The sequence below is a fragment of the Drosophila simulans genome, chromosome X, assembly GCF_016746395.2.
Source record: "Drosophila simulans strain w501 chromosome X, Prin_Dsim_3.1, whole genome shotgun sequence".
NCBI lineage: Eukaryota > Metazoa > Arthropoda > Insecta > Diptera > Drosophilidae > Drosophila > Drosophila simulans.
In genome coordinates, this window is record NC_052525.2 from 20,337,333 (window position 1) to 20,346,767 (window position 9,435).

General features: G+C 37.8%; 1 long non-coding RNA gene across 1 annotated transcript; it reads right to left on the reverse strand.

The window, feature by feature from the left end:
* Window positions 1-42: 42 nt before the first annotated feature.
* LOC120285326 lies at window positions 43-7,821 on the reverse strand. The gene is made up of 3 exons (XR_005544610.2): window positions 7,742-7,821; window positions 6,002-6,317; window positions 43-230 (listed from the first exon to the last, which is right to left on the reverse strand). It is a non-coding gene; the product is annotated as an uncharacterized LOC120285326 (long non-coding RNA).
* Window positions 7,822-9,435: the final 1,614 nt, after the last annotated feature.

The window sequence follows — 9,435 nt, forward strand, 5'->3', positions numbered from 1 at the left end:
ATTTATATGATATGTTGAATTAATTGCATTTTACTTTCGTAATATATTTGGACTCTATTTCAGTCTATTTGAGCTTTGTTTACTATTATGTAATTAATTATCAATTAGTTTATTAAGAATAAAGTTATTTAAATTTGAATTTGAAAATATTTCAAATATAGAAGATTCTCGTAATAATTCGAAAGTTTTTTTAGTTTCTCTAGGCTTTTATCTTAAAAAAGGTCTCCGTGCTGAAATGAGAAAAGTTTCGAAAGAAATTAGTGAGTAAGACAAAAATGCATTTATTATGGTGCAGTTTATAGTATAAAATATTTATTAAATAGGAGACGCCTTCAATTCCATCACATTTCATCGTCTGGTTTTCATTTTATTGCCTTCTGCTTGACCCAAAGACAAAGAAAGGGACGGCAGAGTGCGAAAGAGACGCCGCGATCGTTGCCGTCTTCCATTGAATTATGCTGCAATAAATTTCACCTCATAAGCCAATAATGACGAAAACTTTTGTGTTGCACATTTCGTGCCATGCGGCTGGCCTACTCCTGCCACACCCCCCGTTTCCCACCTCATCGCGCCTTACCGCCCACCAGCCCCGTCTCTTTCGCACTCATTTGCTCTTCCTTTTGTGCCGCCTGCCTGCATAACAATGTCCTACATTCCCAACACGTACCATCGACAAGAACAACAACAGCAACTTCGGATGCTATTAAACAAGCGAGCTGAGGGGCGTGGCACCAGCCCACTGTCCGCCACCCTCCGCCCCACTTTCCACGCCCGTCCGCAGTGCGAGCGAGATAGACTAATGCGAAAGCTGCATACGAAACGTAACGAAAATGCAAAGCCCAAAGTTATTGAGACAGAAGAGTGGCGGAGAAGTGGAAAATCGGGCTTGTCAGACTTGTCGGTATATATAGATGTACATATATACATATATATATATATATATATATATACGGACATATATACACAAGCTATATGCATATGGCCGTATCTGTGCGCCAGTGCATTTACCCACATGCATATGCGGGCCGTGATTAAAGCCAACTTAAAGCGAAACTGCGAAAGGCAAGCGAAAAGTTGGTAAGAGATAGCGCAAAAGGAGCGGCAGAGAAAAGATAAGATATGTGCAAAAGATTCAGTTGGGCAAATAGAGTTTCTTAAACTCCAAAAAGTTTTGGAAAAAAAAACACATTAATATGAGTTTTATTGCGGACTGGCCACACTTAAATTTAAAAAAAAACTTTGTCATTGGAAATAATCATTGCTAAACATTTTCATTTGTTTTTCTTTTTTTCCATAACTTCTAATCTAATATTTTGAAGTCCCTACTCTTCGCCACTTCTTATGTTCGGATTTTAAAGAAACAATTATTGGAAAATATTATATTACTGGAGAACTTCATTCCTTCGATCCATTCGACCACATTCTCGATCCATCTGCAAGGTAACTGCATAATATAAGCACACACCGCCACTGCGCCCCTTGCCAATCCCCATCGTTTGATGTACGGTCTAGAACAGTTAAGTAGTTACTATATACGATGGGGCCGGTACAAACATTTCCGGGCTGCTTTCGTTTTCAAGACAAAGCCAAAAGTCGAACTTCTTGTGGGCCAAAAGGGGTTGAGTTGGGGCTTCTCCACCGTCATCGCCAGCTCTGAATCTCGGTCACGGGGCGAATATCAGGGATGGCTTTGGTGGTGAAGACCTCTGTGCTGGGCGACATAAATTGGCGGCGGTTCTATGTATGAAAGGGCATGCCATTAAATAAATATTGTGTAATGTGCCGTCTGCCTCCCTTTGCGAGTATGCCAAACACCCCCAACGCTGCGTTCCGAACTATGTAATTAAATTTGGTGTTTTTACTTGTCTGATTCAGTTAGTTTCACAAATTTACATATGGGCCCGGACATGGGAAGCGGCCCATTTGCGCGACCCTTTCACGCGGTTTTGTCGGGTTTTCCATTTGGACTTTGTGGAAGCCACTTGCCGAAGGTAAAGAAGACGATTTTAGTTGCAAGAGTTTCGTTGGGCGAACTACTCATAGGAAAAGCAGCGGACAGCGGATAGATAGGGTTGATTCAAGCGGAGAATACTTTCTTCAATGCGAAATATGACTTATTTTAGTTGTTTCATATGTTGGAAATATTATTATATTTATAATATTAAAACTAGTACAACTACGGAACTTTTCCTAAAGCAACTGCTTACAGCGCTCTATCCATCTATTGGCATTTTGTTCAACCATTAGCTTTCCTCTCCTTTAAGTGCCCACGTTGGTTTTTCTATTTTCTATTTTTAGCTAGACAATTTTTCATCTTCATTCAAGTACTTTAACTAAGTTAGTGCATCGTTATGTACTCTCCTCTTTAGCCACCCACTTTCTTCGCTATTCATCGTCATCACGAGGCACGCTTATTCTCACTTATCGAAGCATACTTATGGGCGCAGGCGAAGCTTAAGTGCAACATTGTTGCTGTGAGCTTGCACGGAAAAAAGTTATACATTTACTTGCAACAAACATGGATATTTCACAACGGTCACTAGTTTTGAAATATATGGGGCGTTAGCGCGGTCGTTTGCTATATTTTTCCAATATTGAGTAGGGATTTTCAACTCAAGAACTGACTCTTTGGCAATAGTTTTTGTATCAAGGTAGTCAGCTCAAAATTGTTATGTTTGAACCCAATAACTTTTCTGCCGGTCTAAAACTGAGAGCTGACTTATTTTCAAGTGTACGCCTGCTGGTGTTGTTGTTTGGCGAGTGTAAAATAGTGTTTTTGTTGTTTTCTGTGCGCTGCCTCATTGCATTTTCGTTTTTGGGGGCATTCGCTTGATTATGTATATTTACCCAAACACATGGAGCATGGATGGAGAAGGGGTCGCGGGTAGTTGGCCTGTAATTGCTATTTACACTGGCACACTGGCACACTCGCACACACAGATACTCACTCACACATCGAGCGAAGATCCTGGCGCAGACACATACACACGAACACATGGACAATTATGTTTGTGTGCCTGATTTGATGGCGATAGCAGGCCAGGCCAGAAACCAAATCAAAGCCAACAGCAAACAAATAAATACAAGCACAAAGGAAGACACACACACACACAGATAGTTACTAACACAAAGAAGACGAGAGAGAGCTGGCAGTGTGCATGTATGTATGCAAAATTTTGCAATGGTTTAATGCGCGACCTAAAGACCATTTAAACTAGGACAAATGAGGCCAGGCGCAGGACCCGAAAACCCAAAACCCAAAACCCAGAACCAACAATCCAAAGCCCAAATCCGTAGCTGAAACTCAGATCACAATGGAAGGATATGTCGAGACGACAATAAAGGAAGTCACTTTTGTTTTCAGCCCGCATTATTCGCCATTATGCAGTGTGCTCCACTATAGATTTTTACCAGGCTTAAATCAAAAAAAGATATCGACAAATATGCGACACTTTCGTCCATGTTCCTTCTCCCTAAATATCCTGACATCTGATTTTTCTACTGCGATGTTGTTTCCTTTTTCCTGCTCGTAAATTAGGTCAAGCGTGAAATGACAATAACTAAAATGAAATCTATCAAAAAAACTGATTTTCCACCGAAATTGCAAGAAGCACTAACAGACATGTTTATTGAATATCTTATATCTTATGTTGGTTTTCAAGATAAAAGGATTTTGGGATTTAATATAATTAATTAGTATTTATTGTATATGAATTAATTATGATAGATAACTCAATTTGGTTTAAACGAATGATCCCCAATCAAGTATACCCGTGATTACCCTGTACCGGAAAAGTTTGATTATGATTCTGACAATTTCTCTTCTGCTTGCCTGACCAATTGATGATGATGGCTCCGAGTAAATTTATTTCATTTTAATTTATTTATAATATTTTTCATCAATTTAGTTGTTCGGGGTTTTTCATACTTTATTTTATTTGGGATGCAGTCTTTGTTGTCCATTTCGTGTGTGACTGAGTTTTTACTGGCGTGGCAATTTTCAGTTTATGGACATGATTTCCTCTGCGCTGTTTCTGCTTATATAAATAAATAAAGAGATGCAAAAACAAAATTGAAATGAAATTTCATATGTCCTTATATTGCACAATTATTCCAATTGTTTTTTTGCTTTCAACTTTGCTCCGCCTGAATTTTTTTTACCCCATCGACCGTTTTTTGTTATTTGTGCATATTAAATGCGAAAGCGCCAGCATTTGCATTAATTTTTTGTGGCCATTTTGATGTTTTTCCTCCATTTTGATGATTTAATATGACAAAATGTGCGGAACCGATTTCGAAACATACACATGCATGCGTGGAAATAATAACGAAGAGGGGAGAAAGCCCCTGACAATAATTATTTGTGATGGAGGAAGCCAAGTGGCCATTTCTTTGCGAAGTTCTGAATAATTTTACGATTGAGCATTAATGGATGTGACAGCGTTTTTTTAATATAGCCAAATTAAAAAAAAAAATGAAAATATGTTTAAGACTTGATGGGCAATTATTTTGCCTTGGGAGAGGATTTGTGCAGTTGTGTTTTAAATAATTAATCAATTATACCGAAAGCCATTATATCTTTTTTATTTAGGAAAGTATTTAGCTGTGGAAAACTATTCATAAATAAAACGTCATGAACACGCATTTTCAAAACCATTCTTTTGCGGTAAGGTGGTTTTCTTTTAAATCCCTTAATGGACAATTACTATTTTTGTATCCAAATAAAAAGAAATTTAGCTTTGATCAGAAAAATAAATCTAAAGAAATTTGTTTAATTTTACTCCCTCAATAGCATTGAAAAATTTGCCCGCAAACATAAAAGAACTTGTGTAATTCGCGGTAAATGTCGAAACACTCGTTTATTAAATGCCTATGTCCCTCTAAAGTTAGCATAAGAACGATCTGGCCAATAGGATGGCCCAAAGGGGATGGCTATGCATCAAATTTATTAATAGATCGTCGGAAAAAGACCGTTGAGATCGGGAGATGTTTTTCCCGCTGCGGTTCGCTGGGTTCTCAATGAGCGATGGCCTGGCAAAGATGCCGAAAGACATGAACAAATCATCAAATCAACTCGGCATTTATTTTAAAAATATTGTAACTTTTTCCTATTTCGCTTGAATGTTTTTTGATTTTGTTTATGTTTGTCTAGCGACGGCAGCTGACGCCAGAGTTTGTTTACAATAGAAAAGGGCTATAGGCGGATCGGTTAGGGGTCACAAAAAAATATGCAGATTTTGGGCATTTACAGCATTCAAATCATAAAGAAAATACATTGGGAAAACGTGAAAAGATTTCATTAAAAAGGCAACTGAATAAGAGTACATTTTACATGTTGCGATATAATTAAAATATATATATATTTAGAAAATGCAATCAAAATAAGAACTCAAATAGCAAATGGAATGACATATAGTTAGGTAAACATCAATGTTGCAAAACCGATAGATTCAAATACGTAGTATTTTTATCTGCAAAATGTACAATAACATTAAAATAATGTTGTTGAACACGCCACAAGGCATTTTCAATAAAAATATTCGCGTTTTATTTTCAGGCATTTAATTGAAAGCCAAGTAAAAAGGTGCACGATGAGCCATTGCTTTTTTTTTTTGAAGTATTTTTGGCATATTTAATTATTCATTTGCTATTATTGAACAATTGATAAACAATTGCCTTTTCGCACTTCATCACTGGGATGGAATTCCATTATTTGAATACATATGCCATGGCTAAGCAGAGAAAACATATAGTTTTCTCAATATTTATTTGTTTGAAATATTCTTTGATTTCCCGGTGAAATAGGTCATTCCGATCAGCGCGTATATCCAAAAAGCGGAAGTGCTCGGCAAAAATTGGCCACAAATCAGCGGACTTAGCTCATAAAAAAACACAAGAAAAATACACAAAAAACCGCAGGGGGCTCCACACTGGTGTTTAATTTTCAATATTAGCATATAGAATACGTACATGAAGGAATAGATAGAATAGATTTACACACCTTGAGCCACTCACTCAGCCTCAAAGGCAGCCAATTTGGCTGCCAAGCATTTTGTCCGGTTTCCCAGCGATTCCGGTGTTGTCTGCGAATGCTTGGTTGGCGTTGGTTTTTCCTCCGATTTTCACTGGCGTTCGGGGGATATTTCACTTGTCCAAAGTACTATACCCTGTGGCCGCTGTATATCTGGTTTTTCAATGCACACGCACTGCATATTGCCACTTTTGTCGACTTTCTTTTAGCTTTACTTTGCAGTTGGACTTTCATTTGATTTCTGCGGCAGGCTTACACACAACACCGCACGTTGTTGTTCTCGCTGCTGTTTAGGGTTGTTTTTCGTTGCATTTGATTTCATATATTTTGTTTTTATTTCGTATTTTTATAAATGTATAAAGAGAGAGCACGTTAAAAAAATTTGCAAAAAAAATCAATCGCTTGCACGCGTTGTAAGTTTGGAAAAATATAAGAAATAATATTATGAGGAACGCCGCCAAACGCACGTGTGTGTGTGCGTGCGTGTTCGGTTGAGTGTGTGTGTGCGCGCGAGCTGGTGTGTGTGCGTGCCAAGCACTAAGTGGGAATACTGCTCCAACTTCCGTTTCCGCTTTGCACTGCACTTCCGTTCAGCTCCGTTCGTTCCGTTCCGTTCGGCGCTTCGATCTCGACACGACTCGACTTTTCTTCACGATTTCCATGTTTCAGTTTCAGTTCTGCTCTGCCCGCAGTCAACGTCGCTATCGCGGTCGGCAGAGACGCCAGCTGTAGCGCTGGCAGCGGGAGAGTTACCGCCGGCGCTGCGGAGTTGCAACTTCTGGAGAGATTCGGTTCTCTCCAAAACTGCATTGGCTACGAACTCTGTCTAAAACTAATGACAATTTTCGAAATTGTGTTCTAGATATTTTCTTAATTCCGTATATTGAACCGTATCCCTCAAAATATGATAAGAACTCCTAAAACTTTCATCAGCATTTTATTTAGTCATTTTTGATGTTACTTTCTATAGCCCCTAAGTGTGAATGGGTTTAAGATGCACATTTTTTATTTCTGTAACAACAGTGCTTAAAAAAATTTAAATATTTTAAAAGAGGCAAAATGTTCGAACTTTTTATTTAATTCTCTGCATTCTCTGTTTAGTCCCATGCAAAGAAAAATCCTTATGTGAACAAAGTTTTTTCTCTGAATCTTTTAACTGTCCTAAGAGTTACAGGACTCACACCTTTAGAAATCCATCATATTTTCAGTTACTTTGGTTAAGTTTTACAAATCACTGCTCACCATAAGCTTTTCTCTAAAATTTACCCTAATATCATTTCGCGAAAAAAAAGGTCTTGTCTAAAATCATTATTTTTTATCACACAACTTTTTCCAAATTTGCTAGCAAACAAAATCCTGTCAAAATCAAACTACGTTTACGGGAAATCATTATAACCAACTATAAAATAAAAAATGCTTTTAAATCTTTATAAAGAAATTTATGATTTTGGAAATGTAAAAAGCGTTTTCTGTATTTAACCGAGAAACGCCAAATAGCCTAAAAAGAAGTAATCCCAAGCGTAGTTTTTCGAATCCTTCACACACAAGCACACACACTGGCTCACACACACGCGGTGCAATAACGGTGTTGCGGCTGCCAAAAAAAAAAGCCGCAAGAAGAGAGTAGTGGAGAATTTGAATGAATGTGGATATGGATGTGTGGCAGGTGGAGAATATGGGAAAGTGGGAAGACCAAATCAAAACGCAGACCCGTGAACGTGTGCGAACACGCGGAAAAACAAATGCAAACTGTTTTTGCTGCAGGGAAATTCGGAAAAACGAAATTCAGCTGAAAAGCCGACGGCGACGCCGACGACGGCAGCGCAGCCGAAGCGCCGCCCGAAGTAGAGCCGAAGTCTTAAGCAGACAGACAATTGCGGTAAGCGTGTGTAAGCGGGAGCGAAAGGGCAAGCTGCTCGGCAGAGACTCGAAGTGACGCGATGCCACTTCGTGTCTCTCTGCCGACGTCGCTGCCGCGCTCTCTCCTGCGAGAGAGCGGAGCTTTTCGAAGAGAGATGGACGAGCTCCTCCTGCAGCTGTTTGTCTTCCTGTTGTGCGCTTGCTGCATTGCCATCAGTAATTGACAAATTGCCTACATTGAAGCGCTAATTTTTCAGCAAGAGAAAGAAGTGTGACAAAGGGAAGTAGGATTGGAGTAGCTAAAAATAAATACAACGAATATATTCAAAAAAATCATTATCACAGATTTGACTTTTAATAATAGTTCAGGTATTTAATATATTTATTATGTTAAGACATACATAGATGCCAAGCAATAAAACAACATAAATGCATCAAACTAACGGTAACTATATTTCAAGCCCTATGGAAAGTTTAAAGACCTTTAAAATTAAATTTTTAAAAACATGACCACAAATTTCATTACATTGTTATTTTAGTTTTAATAAATTCAAGTAAAATGTTTTTAAAATTTTTTAGAAAAACTACCAAACATATAAAAAAAATATATATATAAGTACGAAAATATAATATTTTCCATTTATTTAATATAATTGAAATTAAAAATTCACAAACAATATAATTTTAAAATTAAATTAATGAATGAAATTAGTTATTTAATTTAAAATCTTAAATTTAAAACATGTTTTTTGTATATTCATATTTTTGCAGCTTGCATTCACATATTTCGTGAAATACTTAAAATACGGAGGACATGCAACAGAATCTAAAGAGCGGACTCTACTAACATTTCGTTCGTTCACATTCGGCCCCAGTTAACATTTAGCGCCTAACAGAGATCGCTTCCAACTGCAGCGCTGTTAGCGGCGGGAGCGCAGTAGACGTCTCCAGCGGCGCTGCCCGAAAAAAACTCGTTTTTGTGTCTGTGCAGAAGGCATTCACACCGAAAAGTTTTCGCCGCTTTTCCGTCCCTTTTCGTGCTGCACGTGCTTTTCACGTTTTCAAGCCGAGCATCCCCTCTCTCGCTTTCCCACGCCCCTGGCCCACCGCTTCGCTCTTGGCCACTCTTTCGCCCTTTGTGGGGTTTTTGGCCTGCCGCCGGTTTTGCCTTTTTGCGGTTAACAAAAATATTGCATATTAATGCGGGCACATTCATCGAAAAATGTTTTAAATTTAAGCGAATAAATACATTCGATTCTATCAATTTCTTTCATAGGCCAACAAAAACAAGGCCTATCGCAAAACTATGTGTATTTCTTATATCTATATATATATTATTCGAACAAAAACTTTACATAAGTTGTATTCATAAATACCCATGTTTTTTAATATATCCGTACGCGCTCATAGTTTTTTTTTATAAAATTGTACTGAAGAAAAAACCGTTTTTTTAAATGAAAATCGGAATTTCCATGTGCATATTAAATATACATAAATAATCTTTTATAGCACAACCTAATCTCAATAACATTTATAATATATTT